Raw genomic sequence first — 26,566 nt, 5'->3', positions numbered from 1 at the left:
GTCCAGTTGCATTTTCTACAGAAAGAGTGTTCAGATCTGCTCAATCAAAAGTATGGTTTAACTCTGTTAGCTGAATGCACAGATCAGAAAGAAGTTTCACAGAATGATTCTGTGTAGTTTATATTTGGAGACATTCCTTTTTCCACTATTACCCTCTTAGCGCTCCGAATCTCCACTTGCATTTTCTACAGAAAGAGTGTTTCAGAACGACTCAATCAAAACTAAGGTTCAACTCTTTTAGTTGAACAAACAGAATAGAAAGAAGTTTCACACAATTCTTCTGTGTAGTTTTTATTTGTAGACATTCTTTTTCCCAATATAGGCCTCCTAGCGCTCAGAATGTCCAATTGCAGTTTCTACAGAAAGAGTGTTTCAGAACGGCTCAATCAAAAGTAAGGTTCAACTCTGTTAGTTGAATGCACAGAACAGAAAGAAGTTTCATACAATGCTTCTATGTAGTTTATATTTGAACATATTCTTTTTTCCACTATTACCCACTTAGCGCTACGAATGTCCAGTTGCATTTTCTACAGACAGAGTGTTTCAAAACTGCTCAATCAAAAGTATGGTTTAACTCTGTTAGCTGAATGCTCAGATCAGAAAGAAGTTTCACAGAATGCTTCTGTGTAGTTTATATTTGAATATATTCCTTTTTCCACTACTACTCTCTTAGCGCTCCAAATGTCCAGTTGCATTTTCTACAGAAAGAGTGTTCAGATCTGCTCAATCAAAAGTATGGTTTAACTCTGTTAGCTGAATGCACAGATCAGAAAGAAGTTTCACCGAATGATTCTGTGTAGTTTATATTTGGAGACATTCCTTTTTCCACTATTACCCTCTTAGCGCTCCGAATCTCCACTTGCATTTTCTACAGAAAGAGTGTTTCAGAACGGCTCAATCAAAATTAAGGTTCAACTCTTTTAGTTGAACAAACAGAACAGAAAGAAGTTTCACTCAATTCTTCTGTGTAGTTTTTATTTGTAGACATTCTTTTTCCCAATATAGGCCTGTTAGCGCTCAGAATGTCCAATTGCAGTTTCTACAGAAAGAGTGTTTCAGAACGGCTCAATCAAAAGTAAGGTTCAACTCTGTTAGCTGAATGCACAGAACAGAAAGAAGTTTCATACAATGCTTCTGTGTAGTTTATATTTGAACATATTTTTTTTCCACTATTACCCACTTAGAGCTACGAATGTCCAGTTGCATTTTCTACAGACAGAGTGTTTCAAAACTGCTCAATCAAAAGTATGCTTTAATTCTGTTAGCTGAATGCTCAGATCAGAAAGAAGTTTCACAGAATGCTTCTGTGTAGTTTATATTTGAATATATTCCTTTTTCCACTACTACTCTCTTAGCGCTCCAAATGTCCAGTTGCATTTTCTACAGAAAGAGTGTTCAGATCTGCTCAATCAAAAGTATGGTTTAAATCTGTTAGCTGAATGCACAGATCAGAAAGAAGTTTCACAGAATGATTCTGTGTAGTTTATATTTGGAGACATTCCTTTTTCCACTATTACCCTCTTAGCGCTCCGAATCTCCACTTGCATTTTCTACAGAAAGAGTGTTTCAGAACGGCTCAATCAAAACTAAGGTTCAACTCTTTTAGTTGAACAAACAGAATAGAAAGAAGTTTCACACAATTCTTCTGTGTAGTTTTTATTTGTAGACATTCTTTTTCCCAATATAGGCCTCCTAGCGCTCAGAATGTCCAATTGCAGTTTCTACAGAAAGAGTGTTTCAGAACGGCTCAATCAAAAGTAAGGTTCAACTCTGTTAGTTGAATGCACAGAACAGAAAGGTGTTTCATACAATGCTTCTGTGTAGTTTATATTTGAACATATTCTTTTTTCCACTATTACCCACTTAGCGCTACGAATGTCCAGTTGCATTTTCTACAGACAGAGTGTTTCAAAACTGCTCAATCAAAAGTATGGTTTAACTCTGTTAGCTGAATGCTCAGATCAGAAAGAAGTTTCACAGAATGCTTCTCTGTAGTTTATATTTGAATATATTCCTTTTTCCACTACTACTCTCTTAGCGCTCCAAATGTCCAGTTGCATTTTCTACAGAAAGAGTGTTCAGATCTGCTCAATCAAAAGTATGGTTTAACTCTGTTAGCTGAATGCACAGTTCAGAAAGAAGTTTCACAGAATGATTCTGTGTAGTTTATATTTGGAGACATTCCTTTTTCCACTATTACCCTCTTAGCGCTCCGAATCTCCACTTGCATTTTCTACAGAAAGAGTGTTTCAGAACGGCTCAATCAAAACTAAGGTTCAACTCTTTTAGTTGAACAAACAGAATAGAAAGAAGTTTCACACAATTCTTCTGTGTAGTTTTTATTTGTAGACATTCTTTTTCCCAATATATGCCTCCTAGCGCTCAGAATGTCCAATTGCAGTTTCTACAGAAAGAGTGTTTCAGAACGGCTCAATAAAAAGTAAGGTTCAACTCTGTTAGTTGAATGCACAGAACAGAAAGATGTTTCATACAATGCTTCTGTGTAGTTTATATTTGAACATATTCTTTTTTCCACTATTACCCACTTAGCGCTACGAATGTCCAGTTGCATTTTCTACAGACAGAGTGTTTCAAAACTGCTCAATCAAAAGTATGGTTTAACTCTGTTAGCTGAATGCTCAGATCAGAAAGAAGTTTCACAGAATGCTTCTGTGTAGTTTATATTTGAATATATTCCTTTTTCCACTACTACGCTCTTAGCGCTCCAAATGTCCAGTTGCATTTTCTACAGAAAGAGTGTTCAGATCTGCTCAATCAAAAGTATGGTTTAACTCTGTTAGCTGAATGCACAGATCAGAAAGAAGTTTCACCGAATGATTCTGCGTAGTTTATATTTGAAGACATTCCTTTTTCCACTATTACCCTCTTAGCGCTCCGAATCTCCACTTGCATTTTCTACAAAAAGAGTGTTTCATAACTGCTCAATCAAAAATATGTTTTATCTCTGTTAACTGAATTTACAGATCAGAAATAAGCTTCACAGAATGCATCTGTGTAGTTTTTATATGAAGATATTCTTTTTCTCAATGTAGGCCTCTTAGCGCTTAGCATGTCCAATTGCAGTTTCTACAGAAAGAGTGTTTCAGAACGGCTCAATCAAAAGTAAGGTTCAACTCTCTTAGTTGAATGCACAGAACAGAAAGAATTTTCACAGAATGCTACTGTGTAGTTTATATTTGAATATATTCCTTTTTCCACTATTACCCTCTTAGCGCTCCGAATGTCCACTTGCATTTTCTACAGAAAGAGTGTTCAGAACTGCGCAATCAAAAGTATGGTTTAACTTTGGTAGCTTAATGAACATATCAGAAATAAGTTTCACACAATGCTTCTGTGTAGTTTTTATTTGAAGATATTATTTTTCCCAATAGAGGCCTCTTAGCGCTCAGAATGTCCAATTGCAGTTTCTACAGAAAGAGTGTCTCAGAAAGGCTCAATCAAAAGTAAGGTTCAACTCTGTTAGTTGAATGCACAGAACAGAAAGAAGTTTCATACAATGCTTCTGTGTGGTTTATATTTGAACATATTCTTTTTTCCACTATTACCCACTTAGCGCTACGAATGTCCAGTTGCATTTTCTACAGACAGAGTGTTTCAAAACTGCTCAATCAAAAGTATGGTTTAACTCTGTTAGCTGAATGCTCAGATCAGAAAGAAGTTTCACAGAATGCTTCTGTTTAGTTTATATTTGAATATATTCCTTTTTCCACTACTAATCTCTTAGCGCTCCAAATGTCCAGTTGCATTTTCTACAGAAAGAGTGTTCAGATCTGCTCAATCAAAATTATGGTTTAACTCTGTGAGCTGAATGCACAGATCAGAAACAAGTTTCACAGAATGATTCTGTGTAGTTTATATTTGGAGACAATCCTTTTTCCACTATTACCCTCTTAGTGCTCCGAATCTCCACTTGCATTTTCAACAGAAAGAGTGTTTCAGAACGACTCAATCAAAACTAAGGTTCAAATCTTTTAGTTGAACAAACAGAACAGAAAGAAGTTTCACACAATTCTTCTGTGTAGTTTTTATTTGTAGACATTCTTTTTCCCAGTATAGGCCTCTTAGCACTCAGAATGTCCAATTGCAGTTTCTACAGAAAGAGTGTTTCAGAACGGCTCAATCAAAAGTAAGGTTCAACTCTGTTAGTTGAATGCACAGAACAGAAAGAAGTTTCATACAATGCTTCTGTGTAGTTTATATTTGAACATATTCTTTTTTCCACTATTACCCACTTAGCGCTACGAATGTCCAGTTGCATTTTCTACAGACAGAGTGTTTCAAAACTGCTCAATCAAAAGTATGGTTTAACTCTGTTAGCTGAATGCTCAGATCAGAAAGAAGTTTCACAGAATGCTTCTGTGTAGTTTATATTTGAATATATTCCTTTTTCCACTACTACTCTCTTAGCGCTCCAAATGTCCAGTTGCATTTTCTACAGAAAGAGTGTTCAGATCTGCTCAATCAAAAGTATGGTTTAACCCTGTTAGCTGAATGCACAGATCAGAAAGAAGTTTCACAGAATGATTCTGTGTAGTTTATATTTGGAGACATTCCTTTTTCCACTATTACCCTCTTAGCGCTCCGAATCTCCACTTGCATTTTCTACAGAAAGAGTGTTTCAGAACGGCTCAATCAAAACTATGGTTCAACTCTTTTAGTTGAACAAACAGAATAGAAAGAAGTTTCACACAATTCTTCTGTGTAGTTTTTATTTGTAGACATTCTTTTTCCCAATATAGGCCTCCTAGCGCTCAGAATGTCCAATTGCAGTTTCTACAGAAAGAGTGTTTCAGAACGGCTCAATCAAATGCAAGGTTCAACTCTGTTTGTAGAATATACAGAACAGAAAGAAGTTTCATACAATGCTTCTGTGTAGTTTATATTTGAACATATTCTTTTTTCCAATATTACCCACTTAGCGCTACGAATGTCCAGTTGCATTTTCTACAGACAGAGTGTTTCAAAACTGCTCAATCAAAAGTATGGTTTAACTCTGTTAGCTGAATGCTCAGATCAGAAAGAAGTTTCACAGAATGCTTCTGTGTAGTTTATATTTGAATATATTACTTTTTCCACTACTACGCTCTTAGCGCTCCAAATGTCCAGTTGCATTTTCTACAGAAAGAGTGTTCAGATCTGCTCAATCAAAATATGCTTTAACTCTGTTAGCTGAATGCACAGATCAGAAGGAAGTTTCACCGAATGATTCTGCGTAGTTTATATTTGAAGACATTCCTTTTTCCACTATTACCCTCTTAGCGCTCCGAATCTCCACTTGCATTTTCTACAAAAAGAGTGTTTCATAACTGCTCAATCAAAAATATGTTTTATCTCTGTTAACTGAATTTACAGATCAGAAATAAGTTTCACAGAATGCATCTGTGTAGTTTTTATTTGAAGATATTCTTTTTCTCAATGTAGGCCTCTTAGCGCTTAGCATGTCCAATTGCAGTTTCTACAGAAAGAGTGTTTCAGAACGGCTCAATCAAAAGTAAGGTTCAACTCTGTTAGTTGAATGCACAGAACAGAAAGAATTTTCACAGAATGCTACTGTGTAGTTTATATTTGAATATATTCCTTTTTCCACTATTACCCTCTTAGCGCTCCGAATGTCCACTTGCATTTTCTACAGAAAGAGTGTTCAGAACTGCGCAATCAAAAGTATGGTTTAACTTTGGTAGCTTAATGAACATATCAGAAATAAGTTTCACACAATGCTTCTGTGTAGTATTTATTTGAAGATATTATTTTTCCCAATAGAGGCCTCTTAGCGCTCAGAATGTCCAATTGCAGTTTCTACAGAAAGAGTGTTTCAGAAAGGCTCAATCAAATGTAAGGTTCAACTCTGTTAGTTGAATGCACAGAACAGAAAGAAGTTTCATACAATGCTTCTGTGTAGTTTATATTTGAACATATTCTTTTTTCCACTATTACCCACTTAGCGCTACGAATGTCCAGTTGCATTTTCTACAGACAGAGTGTTTCAAAACTGCTCAATCAAAAGTATGGTTTAACTCTGTTAGCTGAATGCTCAGATCAGAAAGAAGTTTCACAGAATGCTTCTGTTTAGTTTATATTTGAATATATTCCTTTTTCCACTACTACTCTCTTAGCGCTCCAAATGTCCAGTTGCATTTTCTACAGAAAGAGTGTTCAGATCTGCTCAATCAAAAGTATGGTTTAACTCTGTGAGCTGAATGCACAGATCAGAAACAAGTTTCACAGAATGATTCTGTGTAGTTTATATTTGGAGACAATCCTTTTTCCACTATTACCCTCTTAGCGCTCCGAATCTCCACTTGCATTTTCTACAGAAAGAGTGTTTCAGAACGACTCAATCAAAACTAAGGTTCAACTCTTTTAGTTGAACAAACAGAACAGAAAGAAGTTTCACACAATTCTTCTGTGTAGTTTTTATTTGTAGACATTCATTTTCCCAATATAGGCCTCCTAGCGCTCAGAATGTCCAATTGCAGTTTCTACAGAAAGAGTGTTTCAGAACGGGTCAATCAAAAGTAAGGTTCAACTCTGTTAGTTGAATGCACAGAACAGAAAGAAGTTTCATACAATGCTTCTGTGTAGTTTATATTTGAACATATTCTTTTTTCCACTATTACCCACTTAGCGCTACGAATGTCCAGTTGCATTTTCTACAGACAGAGTATTTCAAAACTGCTCAATCAAAAGTATGGTTTAACTCTGTTAGCTGAATGCTCAGATCAGAAAGAAGTTTCACAGAATGCTTCTGTGTAGTTTATATTTGAATATATTCCTTTTTCCACTACTACTCTCTTAGCGCTCCAAATGTCCAGTTGCATTTTCTACAGAAAGAGTGTTCAGATCTGCTCAATCAAAAGTATGGTTTAACTCTGTTAGCTGAATGCACAGATCAGAAAGAAGTTTCACCGAATGATTCTCTGTAGTTTATATTTGGAGACATTCCTTTTTCCACTATTACCCTCTTAGCGCTCCGAATCTCCACTTGCATTTTCTACAGAAAGAGTGTTTCAGAACGGCTCAATCAAAACTAAGTTTCAACTCTTTTAGTTGAACAAACAGAACAGAAAGAAGTTTCACACAATTCTTCTGTGTAGTTTTTATTTGTAGACATTCTTTTTCCCAGTATAGGCCTCTTAGCGCTCAGAATGTCCAATTGCAGTTTCTACAGAAAGAGTGTTTCAGAACGGCTCAATCAAAAGTAAGGTTCAACTCTGTTAGTTGAATGCACAGAACAGAAAGAAGTTTCATACAATGCTTCTGTGTAGTTTATATTTGAACATATTCTTTTTTCCACTATTACCCACTTAGCGCTACGAATGTCCAGTTGCATTTTCTACAGACAGAGTGTTTCAAAACTGCTCAATCAAAAGTATGGTTTAACTCTGTTAGCTGAATGCTCAGATCAGAAAGAAGTTTCACAGAATGCTTCTGTGTAGTTTATATTTGAATATATTCCTTTTTCCACTACTACTCTCTTAGCGCTCCAAATGTCCAGTTGCATTTTCTACAGAAAGAGTGTTCAGATCTGCTCAATCAAAAGTATGGTTTAACTCTGTTAGCTGAATGCACAGATCAGAAAGAAGTTTCACAGAATGATTCTGTGTAGTTTATATTTGGAGACATTCCTTTTTCAACTATTACCCTCTTAGCGCTCCGAATCTCCACTTGCATTTTCTACAGAAAGAGTGTTTCAGAACGGCTCAATCAAAACTATGGTTCAACTCTTTTAGTTGAACAAACAGAATAGAAAGAAGTTTCACACAATTCTTCTGTGTAGTTTTTATTTGTAGACATTCTTTTTCCCAATATAGACCTCCTAGCGCTCAGAATGTCCAATTGCAGTTTCTACAGAAAGAGTGTTTCAGAACGGCTCAATCAAAAGTAAGGTTCAACTCTGTTTGTAGAATACACAGAACAGAAAGAAGTTTCATACAATGCTTTTGTGTAGTTTATATTTGAACATATTCTTTTTTCCAATATTACCCACTTAGCGCTACGAATGTCCAATTGCATTTTCTACAGACAGAGTGTTTCAAAACTGCTCAATCAAAAGTATGGTTTAACTCTGTTAGCTGAATGCTCAGATCAGAAAGAAGTTTCACAGAATGCTTCTGTGTAGTTTATATTTGAATATATTCCTTTTTCCACTACTACGCTCTTAGCGCTCCAAATGTCCAGTTGCATTTTCTACAGAAAGAGTGTTCAGATCTGCTCAATCAAAATATGCTTTAACTCTGTTAGCTGAATGCACAGATCAGAAGGAAGTTTCACCGAATGATTCTGCGTAGTTTATATTTGAAGACATTCCTTTTTCCACTATTACCCTCTTAGCGCTCCGAATCTCCACTTGCATTTTCTACAAAAAGAGTGTTTCATAACTGCTCAATCAAAAATATGTTTTATCTCTGTTAACTGAATTTACAGATCCGAAATAAGCTTCACAGAATGCATCTGTGTAGTTTTTATTTGAAGATATTCTTTTTCTCAATGTAGGCCTCTTAGCGCTTAGCATGTCCAATTGCAGTTTCTACAGAAAGAGTGTTTCAGAACGGCTCAATCAAAAGTAAGGTTCAACTCTCTTAGTTGAATGCACAGAACAGAAAGAATTTTCACAGAATGCTACTGTGTAGTTTATATTTGAATATATTCCTTTTTCCACTATTACCCTCTTAGCGCTCCGAATGTCCACTTGCATTTTCTACAGAAAGAGTGTTCAGAACTGCGCAATCAAAAGTATGGTTTAACTTTGGTAGCTTAATGAACATATCAGAAATAAGTTTCACACAATGCTTCTGTGTAGTTTTTATTTGAAGATATTATTTTTCCCAATAGAGGCCTCTTAGCGCTCAGAATGTCCAATTGCAGTTTCTACAGAAAGAGTGTCTCAGAAAGGCTCAATCAAAAGTAAGGTTCAACTCTGTTAGTTGAATGCACAGAACAGAAAGAAGTTTCATACAATGCTTCTGTGTGGTTTATATTTGAACATATTCTTTTTTCCACTATTACCCACTTAGCGCTACGAATGTCCAGTTGCATTTTCTACAGACAGAGTGTTTCAAAACTGCTCAATCAAAAGTATGGTTTAACTCTGTTAGCTGAATGCTCAGATCAGAAAGAAGTTTCACAGAATGCTTCTGTTTAGTTTATATTTGAATATATTCCTTTTTCCACTACTACTCTCTTAGCGCTCCAAATGTCCAGTTGCATTTTCTACAGAAAGAGTGTTCAGATCTGCTCAATCAAAATTATGGTTTAACTCTGTGAGCTGAATGCACAGATCAGAAACAAGTTTCACAGAATGATTCTGTGTAGTTTATATTTGGAGACAATCCTTTTTCCACTATTACCCTCTTAGTGCTCCGAATCTCCACTTGCATTTTCAACAGAAAGAGTGTTTCAGAACGACTCAATCAAAACTAAGGTTCAACTCTTTTAGTTGAACAAACAGAACAGAAAGAAGTTTCACACAATTCTTCTGTGTAGTTTTTATTTGTAGACATTCTTTTTCCCAGTATAGGCCTCTTAGCACTCAGAATGTCCAATTGCAGTTTCTACAGAAAGAGTGTTTCAGAACGGCTCAATCAAAAGTAAGGTTCAACTCTGTTAGTTGAATGCACAGAACAGAAAGAAGTTTCATACAATGCTTCTGTGTAGTTTATATTTGAACATATTCTTTTTTCCACTATTACCCACTTAGCGCTACGAATGTCCAGTTGCATTTTCTACAGACAGAGTGTTTCAAAACTGCTCAATCAAAAGTATGGTTTAACTCTGTTAGCTGAATGCTCAGATCAGAAAGAAGTTTCACAGAATGCTTCTGTGTAGTTTATATTTGAATATATTCCTTTTTCCACTACTACTCTCTTAGCGCTCCAAATGTCCAGTTGCATTTTCTACAGAAAGAGTGTTCAGATCTGCTCAATCAAAAGTATGGTTTAACTCTGTTAGCTGAATGCACAGATCAGAAAGAAGTTTCACAGAATGATTCTGTGTAGTTTATATTTGGAGACATTCCTTTTTCCACTATTACCCTCTTAGCGCTCCGAATCTCCACTTGCATTTTCTACAGAAAGAGTGTTTCAGAACGGCTCAATCAAAACTATGGTTCAACTCTTTTAGTTGAACAAACAGAATAGAAAGAAGTTTCACACAATTCTTCTGTGTAGTTTTTATTTGTAGACATTCTTTTTCCCAATATAGGCCTCCTAGCGCTCAGAATGTCCAATTGCAGTTTCTACAGAAAGAGTGTTTCAGAACGGCTCAATCAAATGCAAGGTTCAACTCTGTTTGTAGAATATACAGAACAGAAAGAAGTTTCATACAATGCTTCTGTGTAGTTTATATTTGAACATATTCTTTTTTCCAATATTACCCACTTAGCGCTACGAATGTCCAGTTGCATTTTCTACAGACAGAGTGTTTCAAAACTGCTCAATCAAAAGTATGGTTTAACTCTGTTAGCTGAATGCTCAGATCAGAAAGAAGTTTCACAGAATGCTTCTGTGTAGTTTATATTTGAATATATTACTTTTTCCACTACTACGCTCTTAGCGCTCCAAATGTCCAGTTGCATTTTCTACAGAAAGAGGGTTCAGATCTGCTCAATCAAAATATGCTTTAACTCTGTTAGCTGAATGCACAGATCAGAAGGAAGTTTCACCGAATGATTCTGCGTAGTTTATATTTGAAGACATTCCTTTTTCCACTATTACCCTCTTAGCGCTCCGAATCTCCACTTGCATTTTCTACAAAAAGAGTGTTTCATAACTGCTCAATCAAAAATATGTTTTATCTCTGTTAACTGAATTTACAGATCAGAAATAAGTTTCACAGAATGCATCTGTGTAGTTTTTATTTGAAGATATTCTTTTCCTCAATGTAGGCCTCTTAGCGCTTAGCATGTCCAATTGCAGTTTCTACAGAAAGAGTGTTTCAGAACGGCTCAATCAAAAGTAAGGTTCAACTCTGTTAGTTGAATGCACAGAACAGAAAGAATTTTCACAGAATGCTACTGTGTAGTTTATATTTGAATATATTCCTTTTTCCACTATTACCCTCTTAGCGCTCCGAATGTCCACTTGCATTTTCTACAGAAAGAGTGTTCAGAACTGCGCAATCAAAAGTATGGTTTAACTTTGGTAGCTTAATGAACATATCAGAAATAAGTTTCGCACAATGCTTCTGTGTAGTATTTATTTGAAGATATTATTTTTCCCAATAGAGGCCTCTTAGCGCTCAGAATGTCCAATTGCAGTTTCTACAGAAAGAGTGTTTCAGAAAGGCTCAATCAAATGTAAGGTTCAACTCTGTTAGTTGAATGCACAGAACAGAAAGAAGTTTCATACAATGCTTCTGTGTAGTTTATATTTGAACATATTCTTTTTTCCACTATTACCCACTTAGCGCTACGAATGTCCAGTTGCATTTTCTACAGACAGAGTGTTTCAAAACTGCTCAATCAAAAGTATGGTTTAACTCTGTTAGCTGAATGCTCAGATCAGAAAGAAGTTTCACAGAATGCTTCTGTGTAGTTTATATTTGAATATATTCCTTTTTCCACTACTATTCTCTTAGCGCTCTAAATGTCCAGTTGCATTTTCTACAGAAAGAGTGTTCAGATCTGCTCAATCAAAAGTATGGTTTAACTCTGTTAGCTGAATGCACAGATCAGAAAGAAGTTTCACCGAATGATTCTGTGTAGTTTATATTTGGAGACAATCCTTTTTCCACTATTACCCTCTTAGCGCTCTGAATCTCCACTTGCATTTTCTACAGAAAGAGTGTTTCAGAACGGCTCAATCAAAACTAAGGTTCAACTCTTTTAGTTGAACAAACAGAACAGAAAGAAGTTTCACACAATTCTTCTGTGTAGTTTTTATTTGTAGACATTCTTTTTCCCAGTATAGGCCTCTTAGCGCTCAGAAAGTCCAATTGCAGTTTCTACAGAAAGAGTGTTTCAGAACGGCTCAATCAAAAGTAAGGTTCAACTCTGTTAGTTGAATGCACAGAACAGAAAGAAGTTTCATACAATGCTTCTGTGTAGTTTATATTTGAACATATTCTTTTTTCCACTATTACCCACTTAGCGCTACGAATGTCCAGTTGCATTTTCTACAGACAGAGTGTTTCAAAACTGCTCAATCAAAAGTATGGTTTAACTCTGTTAGCTGAATGCTCAGATCAGAAAGTAGTTTCACAGAATGCTTCTGTGTAGTTTATATTTGAATATATTCCTTTTTCCACTACTACTCTCTTAGCGCTCCAAATGTCCAGTTGCATTTTCTACAGAAAGAGTGTTCAGATCTGCTCAATCAAAATATGCTTTAACTCTGTTAGCTGAATGCACAGATCAGAAGGAAGTTTCACCGAATGATTCTGCGTAGTTTATATTTGAAGACATTCCTTTTTCCACTATTACCCTCTTAGCGCTCCGAATCTCCACTTGCATTTTCTACAAAAAGAGTGTTTCATAACTGCTCAATCAAAAATATGTTTTATCTCTGTTAACTGAATTTACAGATCAGAAATAAGTTTCACAGAATGCATCTGTGTAGTTTTTATTTGAAGATATTCTTTTTCTCAATGTAGGCCTCTTAGCGCTTAGCATGTCCAATTGCAGTTTCTACAGAAAGAGTGTTTCAGAACGGCTCAATCAAAAGTAAGGTTCAACTCTGTTAGTTGAATGCACAGAACAGAAAGAATTTTCACAGAATGCTACTGTGTAGTTTATATTTGAATATATTCCTTTTTCCACTATTACCCTCTTAGCGCTCCGAATGTCCACTTGCATTTTCTACAGAAAGAGTGTTCAGAACTGCGCAATCAAAAGTATGGTTTAACTTTGGTAGCTTAATGAACATATCAGAAATAAGTTTCGCACAATGCTTCTGTGTAGTTTTTATTTGAAGATATTATTTTTCCCAATAGAGGCCTCTTAGCGCTCAGAATGTCCAATTGCAGTTTCTACAGAAAGAGTGTTTCAGAAAGGCTCAATCAAAAGTAAGGTTCAACTCTGTTAGTTGAATGCACAGAACAGAAAGAAGTTTCATACAATGCTTCTGTGTAGTTTATATTTGAACATATTCTTTTTTCCACTATTACCCACTTAGCGCTACGAATGTCCAGTTGCATTTTCTACAGACAGAGTGTTTCAAAACTGCTCAATCAAAAGTATGGTTTAACTCTGTTAGCTGAATGCTCAGATGAGAAAGAAGTTTCACAGAATGCTTCTGTGTAGTTTATATTTGAATATATTCCTTTTTCCACTACTACTCTCTTAGCGCTCCAAATGTCCAGTTGCATTTTCTACAGAAAGAGTGTTCAGATCTGCTCAATCAAAAGTATGGTTTAACTCTGTGAGCTGAATGCACAGATCAGAAACAAGTTTCACAGAATGATTCTGTGTAGTTTATATTTGGAGACAATCCTTTTTCCACTATTACCCTCTTAGTGCTCCGAATCTCCACTTGCATTTTCTACAGAAAGAGTGTTTCAGAACGGCTCAATCAAAACTAAGGTTCAACTCTTTTAGTTGAACAAACAGAACAGAAAGAAGTTTCACACAATTCTTCTGTGTAGTTTTTATTTGTAGACATTCTTTTTCCCAGTATAGGCCTCTTAGCGCTCAGAATGTCCAATTGCAGTTTCTACAGAAAGAGTGTTTCAGAACGGCTCAATCAAAAGTAAGGTTCAACTCTGTTAGTTGAATGCACAGAACAGAAAGAAGTTTCATACAATGCTTCTGTGTAGTTTATATTTGAACATATTCTTTTTTCCACTATTACCCACTTAGCGCTACGAATGTCCAGTTGCATTTTCTACAGACAGAGTGTTTCAAAACTGCTCAATCAAAAGTATGGTTTAACTCTGTTAGCTGAATGCTCAGATCAGAAAGAAGTTTCACAGAATGCTTCTGTGTAGTTTATATTTGAATATATTTCTTTTTCCACTACTACGCTCTTAGCGCTCCAAATGTCCAGTTGCATTTTCTACAGAAAGAGTGTTCAGATCTGCTCAATCAAAATATGCTTTAACTCTGTTAGCTGAATGCACAGATCAGAAAGAAGTTTCACCGAATGATTCTGTGTAGTTTATATTTGGAGACATTCCTTTTTCCACTATTACCCTCTTAGCGCTCCGAATCTCCACTTGCATTTTCTACAGAAAGAGTGTTTCAGAACGGCTCAATCAAAATTAAGGTTCAACTCTTTTAGTTGAACAAACAGAACAGAAAGAAGTTTCACTCAATTCTTCTGTGTAGTTTTTATTTGTAGACATTCTTTTTCCCAATATAGGCCTCTTAGCGCTCAGAATGTCCAATTGCAGTTTCTACAGAAAGAGTGTTTCAGAACGGCTCAATCAAAAGTAAGGTTCAACTCTGTTAGTTGAATGCACAGAACAGAAAGAAGTTTCATACAATGCTTCTGTGTAGTTTATATTTGAACATATTTTTTTTCCACTATTACCCACTTAGAGCTACGAATGTCCAGTTGCATTTTCTACAGACAGAGTGTTTCAAAACTGCTCAATCAAAAGTATGCTTTAATTCTGTTAGCTGAATGCTCAGATCAGAAAGAAGTTTCACAGAATGCTTCTGTGTAGTTTATATTTGAATATATTCCTTTTTCCACTACTACTCTCTTAGCGCTCCAAATGTCCAGTTGCATTTTCTACAGAAAGAGTGTTCAGATCTGCTCAATCAAAAGTATGGTTTAACTCTGTTAGCTGAATGCACAGATCAGAAAGAAGTTTCACAGAATGATTCTGTGTAGTTTATATTTGGAGACATTCCTTTTTCCACTATTACCCTCTTAGCGCTCCGAATCTCCACTTGCATTTTCTACAGAAAGAGTGTTTCAGAACGGCTCAATCAAAACTAAGGTTCAACTCTTTTAGTTGAACAAACAGAATAGAAAGAAGTTTCACACAATTCTTCTGTGTAGTTTTTATTTGTAGACATTCTTTTTCCCAATATAGGCCTCCTAGCGCTCAGAATGTCCAATTGCAGTTTCTACAGAAAGAGTGTTTCAGAACGGCTCAATCAAAAGTAAGGTTCAACTCTGTTAGTTGAATGCACAGAACAGAAAGTTGTTTCATACAATGCTTCTGTGTAGTTTATATTTGAACATATTCTTTTTTCCACTATTACCCACTTAGCGCTACGAATGTCCAGTTGCATTTTCTACAGACAGAGTGTTTCAAAACTGCTCAATCAAAAGTATGGTTTAACTCTGTTAGCTGAATGCTCAGATCAGAAAGAAGTTTCACAGAATGCTTCTCTGTAGTTTATATTTGAATATATTCCTTTTTCCACTACTACTCTCTTAGCGCTCCAAATGTCCATTTGCATTTTCTACAGAAAGAGTGTTCAGATCTGCTCAATCAAAAGTATGGTTTAACTCTGTTAGCTGAATGCACAGTTCAGAAAGAAGTTTCACAGAATGATTCTGTGTAGTTTATATTTGGAGACATTCCTTTTTCCACTATTACCCTCTTAGCGCTCCGAATCTCCACTTGCATTTTCTACAGAAAGAGTGTTTCAGAACGGCTCAATCAAAACTAAGGTTCAACTCTTTTAGTTGAACAAACAGAATAGAAAGAAGTTTCACACAATTCTTCTGTGTAGTTTTTATTTGTAGACATTCTTTTTCCCAATATATGCCTCCTAGCGCTCAGAATGTCCAATTGCAGTTTCTACAGAAAGAGTGTTTCAGAACGGCTCAATAAAAAGTAAGGTTCAACTCTGTTAGTTGAATGCACAGAACAGAAAGATGTTTCATACAATGCTTCTGTGTAGTTTATATTTGAACATATTCTTTTTTCCACTATTACCCACTTAGCGCTACGAATGTCCAGTTGCATTTTCTACAGACAGAGTGTTTCAAAACTGCTCAATCAAAAGTATGGTTTAACTCTGTTAGCTGAATGCTCAGATCAGAAAGAAGTTTCACAGAATGCTTCTGTGTAGTTTATATTTGAATATATTCCTTTTTCCACTACTACGCTCTTAGCGCTCCAAATGTCCAGTTGCATTTTCTACAGAAAGAGTGTTCAGATCTGCTCAATCAAAAGTATGGTTTAACTCTGTTAGCTGAATGCACAGATCAGAAAGAAGTTTCACCGAATGATTCTGCGTAGTTTATATTTGAAGACATTCCTTTTTCCACTATTACCCTCTTAGCGCTCCGAATCTCCACTTGCATTTTCTACAAAAAGAGTGTTTCATAACTGCTCAATCAAAAATATGTTTTATCTCTGTTAACTGAATTTACAGATCAGAAATAAGTTTCACAGAATGCATCTGTGTAGTTTTTATTTGAAGATATTCTTTTTCTCAATGTAGGCCTCTTAGCGCTTAGCATGTCCAATTGCAGTTTCTACAGAAAGAGTGTTTCAGAACGGCTCAATCAAAAGTAAGGTTCAACTCTGTTATTTGAATGCACAGAACAGAAAGAATTTTCACAGAATGCTACTGTGTAGTTTATATTTGAATATATTCCTTTTTCCACTATTACCCTCTTAGCGTTCCGAATGTCCACTTGCATTTTCTACAGAAAGAGTGTTCAGAACTGCGCAATCAAAAGTATGGTTTAACTTTGGTAGCTTAATGAACATATCAGAAATAAGTTTCACACAATGCTTCTGTGTAGTTTTTATTTGAAGATATTATTTTTCCCAATAGAGGCCTCTTAGCGCTCAGAATGTCCAATTGCAGTTTCTACAGAAAGAGTGTTTCAGAAAGGCTCAATCAAAAGTAAGGTTCAACTCTGTTAGTTGAATGCACAGAACAGAAAGAAGTTTCATACAATGCTTCTGTGTAGTTTATATTTGAACATATTCTTTTTTCCACTATTACCCACTTAGCGCTACGAATGTCCAGTTGCATTTTCTACAGACAGAGTGTTTCAAAACTGCTCAATCAAAAGTATGGTTTAACTCTGTTAGCTGAATGCTCAGATCAGAAAGAAGTTTCACAGAATGCTTCTGTGTAGTTTATATTTGAATATATTCCTTTTTCCACTACTACTCTCTTAGCGCTCCAAATGTCCAGTTGCATTTTCTACAGAAAGAGTGTTCAGATCTGCTCAATCAAAAGTATGGTTTAACTCTGTGAGCTGAATGCACAGATCAGAAACAAGTTTCACAGAATGATTCTGTGTAGTTTATATTTGGAGACAATCCTTTTTCCACTATTACCCTCTTAGTGCTCCGAATCTCCACTTGCATTTTCTACAGAAAGAGTGTTTCAGAACGGCTCAATCAAAACTAAGTTTCAACTCTTTTAGTTGAACAAACAGAACAGAAAGAAGTTTCACACAATTCTTCTGTGTAGTTTTTATTTGTAGACATTCTTTTTCCCAGTATAGGCCTCTTAGCGCTCAGAATGTCCAATTGCAGTTTCTACAGAAAGAGTGTTTCAGAACGGCTCAATCAAAAGTAAGGTTCAACTCTGTTAGTTGAATGCACAGAACAGAAAGAAGTTTCATACAATGCTTCTGTGTAGTTTATATTTGAACATATTCTTTTTTCCACTATTACCCACTTAGCGCTACGAATGTCCAGTTGCATTTTCTACAGACAGAGTGTTTCAAAACTGCTCAATCAAAAGTATGGTTTAACTCTGTTAGCTGAATGCTCAGATCAGAAAGATGTTTCACAGAATGCTTCTGTGTAGTTTATATTTGAATATATTCCTTTTTCCACTACTACTCTCTTAGCGCTCCAAATGTCCAGTTGCATTTTCTACAGAAAGAGTGTTCAGATCTGCTCAATCAAAAGTATGGTTTAACTCTGTTAGCTGAATGCACAGATCAGAAAGAAGTTTCACAGAATGATTCTGTGTAGTTTATATTTGGAGACATTCCTTTTTCAACTATTACCCTCTTAGCGCTCCGAATCTCCACTTGCATTTTCTACAGAAAGAGTGTTTCAGAACGGCTCAATCAAAACTATGGTTCAACTCTTTTAGTTGAACAAACAGAATAGAAAGAAGTTTCACACAATTCTTCTGTGTAGTTTTTATTTGTAGACATTCTTTTTCCCAATATAGACCTCCTAGCGCTCAGAATGTCCAATTGCAGTTTCTACAGAAAGAGTGTTTCAGAACGGCTCAATCAAAAGTAAGGTTCAACTCTGTTTGTAGAATACACAGAACAGAAAGAAGTTTCATACAATGCTTCTGTGTAGTTTATATTTGAACATATTCTTTTTTCCAATATTACCCACTTAGCGCTACGAATGTCCAATTGCATTTTCTACAGACAGAGTGTTTCAAAACTGCTCAATCAAAAGTATGGTTTAACTCTGTTAGCTGAATGCTCAGATCAGAAAGAAGTTTCACAGAATGCTTCTGTGTAGTTTATATTTGAATATATTACTTTTTCCATTACTACGCTCTTAGCGCTCCAAATGTCCAGTTGCATTTTCTACAGAAAGAGGGTACAGATCTGCTCAATCAAAATATGCTTTAACTGTGTTAGCTGAATGCACAGATCAGAAGGAAGTTTCACCGAATGATTCTGCGTAGTTTATATTTGAAGACATTCCTTTTTCCACTATTACCCTCTTAGCGCTCCGAATCTCCACTTGCATTTTCTACAAAAAGAGTGTTTCATAACTGCTCAATCAAAAATATGTTTTATCTCTGTTAACTGAATTTACAGATCAGAAATAAGTTTCACAGAATGCATCTGTGTAGTTTTTATTTGAAGATATTCTTTTTCTCAATGTAGGCCTCTTAGCGCTTAGCATGTCCAATTGCAGTTTCTACAGAAAGAGTGTTTCAGAACGGCTCAATCAAAAGTAAGGTTCAACTCTGTTAGTTGAATGCACAGAACAGAAAGAATTTTCACAGAATGCTACTGTGTAGTTTATATTTGAATATATTCCTTTTTCCACTATTACCCTCTTAGCGCTCCGAATGTCCACTTGCATTTTCTACAGAAAGAGTGTTCAGAACTGCGCAATCAAAGTATGGTTTAACTTTGGTAGCTTAATGAACATATCAGAAATAAGTTTCACACAATGCTTCTGTGTAGTTTTTATTTGAAGATATTTTTCCCAATAGAGGCCTCTTAGCGCTCAGAATGTCCAATTGCAGTTTCTACAGAAAGAGTGTTTCAGAAAGGCTCAATCAAATGTAAGGTTCAACTCTGTTAGTTGAATGCACAGAACAGAAAGAAGTTTCATACAATGCTTCTGTGTAGTTTATATTTGAACATATTCTTTTTTCCACTATTACCCACTTAGCGCTACGAATGTCCAGTTGCATTTTCTACAGACAGAGTGTTTCAAAACTGCTCAATCAAAAGTATGGTTTAACTCTGTTAGCTGAATGCTCAGATCAGAAAGAAGTTTCACAGAATGCTTCTGTGTAGTTTATATTTGAATATATTCCTTTTTCCACTACTATTCTCTTAGCGCTCTAAATGTCCAGTTGCATTTTCTACAGAAAGAGTGTTCAGATCTGCTCAATCAAAAGTATGGTTTAACTCTGTTAGCTGAATGCACAGGTCAGAAAGAAGTTTCACCGAATGATTCTGTGTAGTTTATATTTGGAGACAATGCTTTTTCCACTATTACCCTCTTAGCGCTCTGAATCTCCACTTGCATTTTCTACAGAAAGAGTGTTTCAGAACGGCTCAATCAAAACTAAGGTTCAACTCTTTTAGTTGAACAAACAGAACAGAAAGAAGTTTCACACAATTCTTCTGTGTAGTTTTTATTTGTAGACATTCTTTTTCCCAGTATAGGCCTCTTAGCGCTCAGAAAGTCCAATTGCAGTTTCTACAGAAAGAGTGTTTCAGAACGGCTCAATCAAAAGTAAGGTTCAACTCTGTTAGTTGAATGCACAGAACAGAAAGAAGTTTCATACAATGCTTCTGTGTAGTTTATATTTGAACATATTCTTTTTTCCACTATTACCCACTTAGCGCTACGAATGTCCAGTTGCATTTTCTACAGACAGAGTGTTTCAAAACTGCTCAATCAAAAGTATGGTTTAACTCTGTTAGCTGAATGCTCAGATCAGAAAGTAGTTTCACAGAATGCTTCTGTGTAGTTTATATTTGAATATATTCCTTTTTCCACTACTACTCTCTTAGCGCTCCAAATGTCCAGTTGCATTTTCTACAGAAAGAGTGTTCAGATCTGCTCAATCAAAATATGCTTTAACTCTGTTAGCTGAATGCACAGATCAGAAGGAAGTTTCACCGAATGATTCTGCGTAGTTTATATTTGAAGACATTCCTTTTTCCACTATTACCCTCTTAGCGCTCCGAATCTCCACTTGCATTTTCTACAAAAAGAGTGTTTCATAACTGCTCAATCAAAAATATGTTTTATCTCTGTTAACTGAATTTACAGATCAGAAATAAGTTTCACAGAATGCATCTGAGTAGTTTTTATTTGAAGATATTCTTTTTCTCAATGTAGGCCTCTTAGCGCTTAGCATGTCCAATTGCAGTTTCTACAGAAAGAGTGTTTCAGAACGGCTCAATCAAAAGTAAGGTTCAACTCTGTTAGTTGAATGCACAGAACAGAAAGAATTTTCATAGAATGCTACTGTGTAGTTTATATTTGAATATATTCCTTTTTCCACTATTACCCTCTTAGCGCTCCGAATGTCCACTTGCATTTTCTACCGAAAGAGTGTTCAGAACTGCGCAATCAAAAGTATGGTTTAACTTTGGTAGCTTAATGAACATATCAGAAATAAGTTTCACACAATGCTTCTGTGTAGTTTTTATTTGAAGATATTATTTTTCCCAATAGAGGCCTCTTAGCGCTCAGAATGTCCAATTGCAGTTTCTACAGAAAGAGTGTTTCAGAAAGGCTCAATCAAAAGTAAGGTTCAACTCTGTTAGTTGAATGCACAGAACAGAAAGAAGTTTCATACAATGCTTCTGTGTAGTTTATATTTGAACATATTCTTTTTTCCACTATTACCCACTTAGCGCTACGAATGTCCAGTTGCATTTTCTACAGACAGAGTGTTTCAAAACTGCTCAATCAAAAGTATGGTTTAACTCTGTTAGCTGAATGCTCAGATGAGAAAGAAGTTTCACAGAATGCTTCTGTGTAGTTTATATTTGAATATATTCCTTTTTCCACTACTACTCTCTTAGCGCTCCAAATGTCCAGTTGCATTTTCTACAGAAAGAGTGTTCAGATCTGCTCAATCAAAAGTATGGTTTAACTCTGTGAGCTGAATGCACAGATCAGAAACAAGTTTCACAGAATGATTCTGTGTAGTTTATATTTGGAGACAATCCTTTTTCCACTATTACCCTCTTAGTGCTCCGAATCTCCACTTGCATTTTCTACAGAAAGAGTGTTTCAGAACGGCTCAATCAAAACTAAGGTTCAACTCTTTTAGTTGAACAAACAGAACAGAAAGAAGTTTCACACAATTCTTCTGTGTAGTTTTTATTTGTAGACATTCTTTTTCCCAGTATAGGCCTCTTAGCGCTCAGAATGTCCAATTGCAGTTTCTACAGAAAGAGTGTTTCAGAACGGCTCAATCAAAAGTAAGGTTCAACTCTGTTAGTTGAATGCACAGAACAGAAAGAAGTTTCATACAATGCTTCTGTGTAGTTTATATTTGAACATATTCTTTTTTCCACTATTACCCACTTAGCGCTACGAATGTCCAGTTGCATTTTCTACAGACAGAGTGTTTCAAAACTGCTCAATCAAAAGTATGGTTTAACTCTGTTAGCTGAATGCTCAGATCAGAAAGAAGTTTCACAGAATGCTTCTGTGTAGTTTATATTTGAATATATTCCTTTTTCCACTACTACTCTCTTAGCGCTCCAAATGTCCAGTTGCATTTTCTACAGAAAGAGTGTTCAGATCTGCTCAATCAAAAGTATGGTTTAACTCTGTTAGCTGAATGCACAGATCAGAAAGAAGTTTCACAGAATGATTCTGTGTAGTTTATATTTGGAGACCTTCCTTTTTCCACTATAACCCTCTTAGCGCTCCGAATCTCCACTTGAATTTCTACAGAAAGAGTGTTTCAGAACGGCTCAATCAAAACTATGGTTCAACTCTATTAATTGAACAAACAGAATAGAAAGAAGTTTCACACAATTCTTCTGTGTAGTTTTTATTTGTAGACATTCTTTTTCCCAATATAGGCCTCCTAGCGCTCAGAATGTCCAATTGCAGTTTCTACAGAAAGAGTGTTTCAGAACGGCTCAATCAAATGTAAGGTTCAACTCTGTTTGTAGAATACACAGAACAGAAAGAAGTTTCATACAATGCTTCTGTGTAGTTTATATTTGAACATATTCTTTTTTCCAATATTACCCACTTAGCGCTACGAATGTCCAGTTGCATTTTCTACAGACAGAGTGTTTCAAAACTGCTCAATCAAAAGTATGGTTTAACTCTGTTAGCTGAATGCTCAGATCAGAAAGAAGTTTCACAGAATGCTTCTGTGTAGTTTATATTTGAATATATTACTTTTTCCACTACTACGCTCTTAGCGCTCCAAATGTCCAGTTGCATTTTCTACAGAAAGAGTGTTCAGATCTGCTCAATCAAAATATGCTTTAACTCTGTTAGCTGAATGCACAGATCAGAAGGAAGTTTCACCGAATGATTCTGCGTAGTTTATATTTGAAGACATTCCTTTTTCCACTATTACCCTCTTAGCGCTCCGAATCTCCACTTGCATTTTCTACAAAAAGAGTGTTTCATAACTGCTCAATCAAAAATATGTTTTATCTCTGTTAACTGAATTTACAGATCAGAAATAAGTTTCACAGAATGCATCTGTGTAGTTTTTATTTGAAGATATTCTTTTTCTCAATGTAGGCCTCTTAGCGCTTAGCATGTCCAATTGCAGTTTCTACAGAAAGAGTGTTTCAGAACGGCTCAATCAAAAGTAAGGTTCAACTCTGTTAGTTGAATGCACAGAACAGAAAGAATTTTCACAGAATGCTACTGTGTAGTTTATATTTGAATATATTCCTTTTTCCACTATTACCCTCTTAGCGCTCCGAATGTCCACTTGCATTTTCTACAGAAAGAGTGTTCAGAACTGCGCAATCAAAAGTATGGTTTAACTTTGGTAGCTTAATGAACATATCAGAAATAAGTTTCACACAATGCTTCTGTGTAGTTTTTATTTGAAGATATTATTTTTCCCAATAGAGGCCTCTTAGCGCTCAGAATGTCCAATTGCAGTTTCTACAGAAAGAGTGTTTCAGAAAGGCTCAATCAAAAGTAAGGTTCAACTCTGTTAGTTGAATGCACAGAACAGAAAGAAGTTTCATACAATGCTTCTGTGTAGTTTATATTTGAACATATTCTTTTTTCCACTATTACCCACTTAGCGCTACGAATGTCCAGTTGCATTTTCTACAGACAGAGTGTTTCAAAACTGCTCAATCAAAAGTATGGTTTAACTCTGTTAGCTGAATGCTCAGATCAGAAAGAAGTTTCACAGAATGCTTCTGTGTAGTTTATATTTGAATATATTCCTTTTTCCACTACTACTCTCTTAGCGCTCCAAATGTCCAGTTGCATTTTCTACAGAAAGAGTGTTCAGATCTGCTCAATCAAAAGTATGGTTTAACTCTGTGAGCTGAATGCACAGATCAGAAACAAGTTTCACAGAATGATTCTGTGTAGTTTATATTTGTAGACAATCCTTTTTCCACTATTACCCTCTTAGTGCTCCGAATCTCCACTTGCATTTTCTACAGAAAGAGTGTTTCAGAACGACTCAATCAAAACTAAGGTTCAACTCTTTTAGTTGAACAAACAGAACAGAAAGAAGTTTCACACAATTCTTCTGTGTAGTTTTTATTTGTAGACATTCTTTTTCCCAGTATAGGCCTCTTAGCGCTCAGAATGTCCAATTGCAGTTTCTACAGAAAGAGTGTTTCAGAACGGCTCAATCAAAAGTAAGGTTCAACTCTGTTAGTTGAATGCACAGAACAGAAAGAAGTTTCATACAATGCTTCTGTGTAGTTTATATTTGAACATATTCTTTTTTCCACTATTACCCACTTAGCGCTACGAATGTCCAGTTGCATTTTCTACAGACAGAGTGTTTCAAAACTGCTCAATCAAAATATGGTTTAACTCTGTTAGCTGAATGCTCAGATCAGAAAGAAGTTTCACAGAATGCTTCTGTGTAGTTTATATTTGAATATATTCCTTTTTCCACTACTACTCTCTTAGCGCTCCAAATGTCCAGTTGCATTTTCTACAGAAAGAGTGTTCAGATCTGCTCAATCAAAAGTATGGTTTAACTCTGTTAGCTGAATGCACAGATCAGAAAGAAGTTTCACAGAATGATTCTGTGTAGTTTATATTTGGAGACCTTCCTTTTTCCACTATTACCCTCTTAGCGCTCCGAATCTCCACTTGCATTTTCTACAGAAAGAGTGTTTCAGAACGGCTCAATCAAAACTATGGTTCAACTCTTTTAGTTGAACAAACCGAATAGAAAGAAGTTTCACACAATTCTTCTGTGTAGTTTTTATTTGTAGACATTCTTTTTCCCAATATAGGCCTCCTAGCGCTCAGAATGTCCAATTGCAGTTTCTACAGAAAGAGTGTTTCAGAACGGCTCAATCAAATGTAAGGTTCAACTCTGTTTGTAGAATACACAGAACAGAAAGAAGTTTCATACAATGCTTCTGTGTAGTTTATATTTGAACATATTCTTTTTTCCAATATTACCCACTTAGCGCTACGAATGTCCAGTTGCATTTTCTACAGACAGAGTGTTTCAAAACTGCTCAATCAAAAGTATGGTTTAACTCTGTTAGCTGAATGCTCAGATCAGAAAGAAGTTTCACAGAATGCTTCTGTGTAGTTTATATTTGAATATATTACTTTTTCCACTACTACGCTCTTAGCGCTCCAAATGTCCAGTTGCATTTTCTACAGAAAGAGTGTTCAGATCTGCTCAATCAAAATATGCTTTAACTCTGTTAGCTGAATGCACAGATCAGAAGGAAGTTTCACCGAATGATTCTGAGTAGTTTATATTTGAAGACATTCCTTTTTCCACTATTACCCTCTTAGCGCTCCGAATCTCCATTTGCATTTTCTACAAAAAGAGTGTTTCATAACTGCTCAATCAAAAATATGGTTTAACTCTGTTAACTGAATTTACAGATCAGAAATAAGTTTCACAGAATGCATCTGTGTAGTTTTTATTTGAAGATATTCTTTTTCTCAATGTAGGCCTCTTAGCGCTTAGCATGTCCAATTGCAGTTTCTACAGAAAGAGTGTTTCAGAACGGCTCAATCAAAAGTAAGGTTCAACTCTGTTAGTTGAATGCACAGAACAGAAAGAATTTTCACAGAATGCTACTGTGTAGTTTTTATTTGAATATATTCCTTTTTCCACTATTACCCTCTTAGCGCTCCGAATGTCCACTTGCATTTTCTACAGAAAGTGTGTTCAGAACTGCGCAATCAAAAGTATGGTTTAACTTTGGTAGCTTAATGAACATATCAGAAATAAGTTTCACACAATGCTTCTGTGTAGTTTTTATTTGAAGATATTATATTTCCCAACAGAGGCCTCTTAGCGCTCAGAATGTCCAATTGCAGTTTCTACAGAAAGAGTGTTTCAGAAAGGCTCAATCAAAAGTAAGGTTCAACTCTGTTAGTTGAATGCACAGAACAGAAAGAAGTTTCATACAATGCTTCTGTGTAGTTTATATTTGAACATATTCTTTTTTCCACTATTACCCACTTAGCGCTACGAATGTCCAGGTGCATTTTCTACAGACAGAGTGTTTCAAAACTGCTCAATCAAAAGTATGGTTTAAATCTGTTAGCTGAATGCTCAGATCAGAAAGAAGTTTCACAGAATGCTTCTGTGTAGTTTATATTTGAATATATTCCTTTTTCCACTACTACTCTCTTAGCGCTCCAAATGTCCAGTTGCATTTTCTACAGAAAGAGTGTTCAGATCTGCTCAATCAAAAGTATGGTTTAACTCTGTTAGCTGAATGCACAGATCAGAAAGAAGTTTCACAGAATGATTCTGTGTAGTTTATATTTGGAGACATTCCTTTTTCCACTATGACCCTCTTAGCGCTCCGAATCTCCACTTGCATTTTCTACAGAAAGAGTGTTTCAGAACGGCTCAATCAAAACTAAGGTTCAACTCTTTTAGTTGAACAAACAGAACAGAAAGAAGTTTCACACAATTCTTCTGTGTAGTTTTTATTTGTAGACATTCTTTTTCCCAATATAGGCCTCTTAGCGCTCAGAATGTCCAATTGCAGTTTCTACAGAAAGAGTGTTTCAGAACGGCTCAATCAAAAGTAAGGTTCAACTCTGTTAGTTGAATGCACAGAACAGAAAGCAGTTTCATACAATGATTCTGTGTAGTTTATATTTGAACATATTCTTTTGTCCACTATTACCCACTTAGCGCTACGAATGTCCAGTTGCATTTTCTACAGACAGAGTGTTTCAAAACTGCTCAATCAAAAGTATGGTTTAACTCTGTTAGCTGAATGCTCAGATCAGAAAAATGTTTCACAGAATGCTTCTGTGTAGTTTA

The sequence above is a fragment of the Symphalangus syndactylus genome, chromosome 23 (assembly GCF_028878055.3).
Source record: "Symphalangus syndactylus isolate Jambi chromosome 23, NHGRI_mSymSyn1-v2.1_pri, whole genome shotgun sequence".
NCBI lineage: Eukaryota > Metazoa > Chordata > Mammalia > Primates > Hylobatidae > Symphalangus > Symphalangus syndactylus.
Note: the sequence above shows the minus strand (reverse complement) of the source record.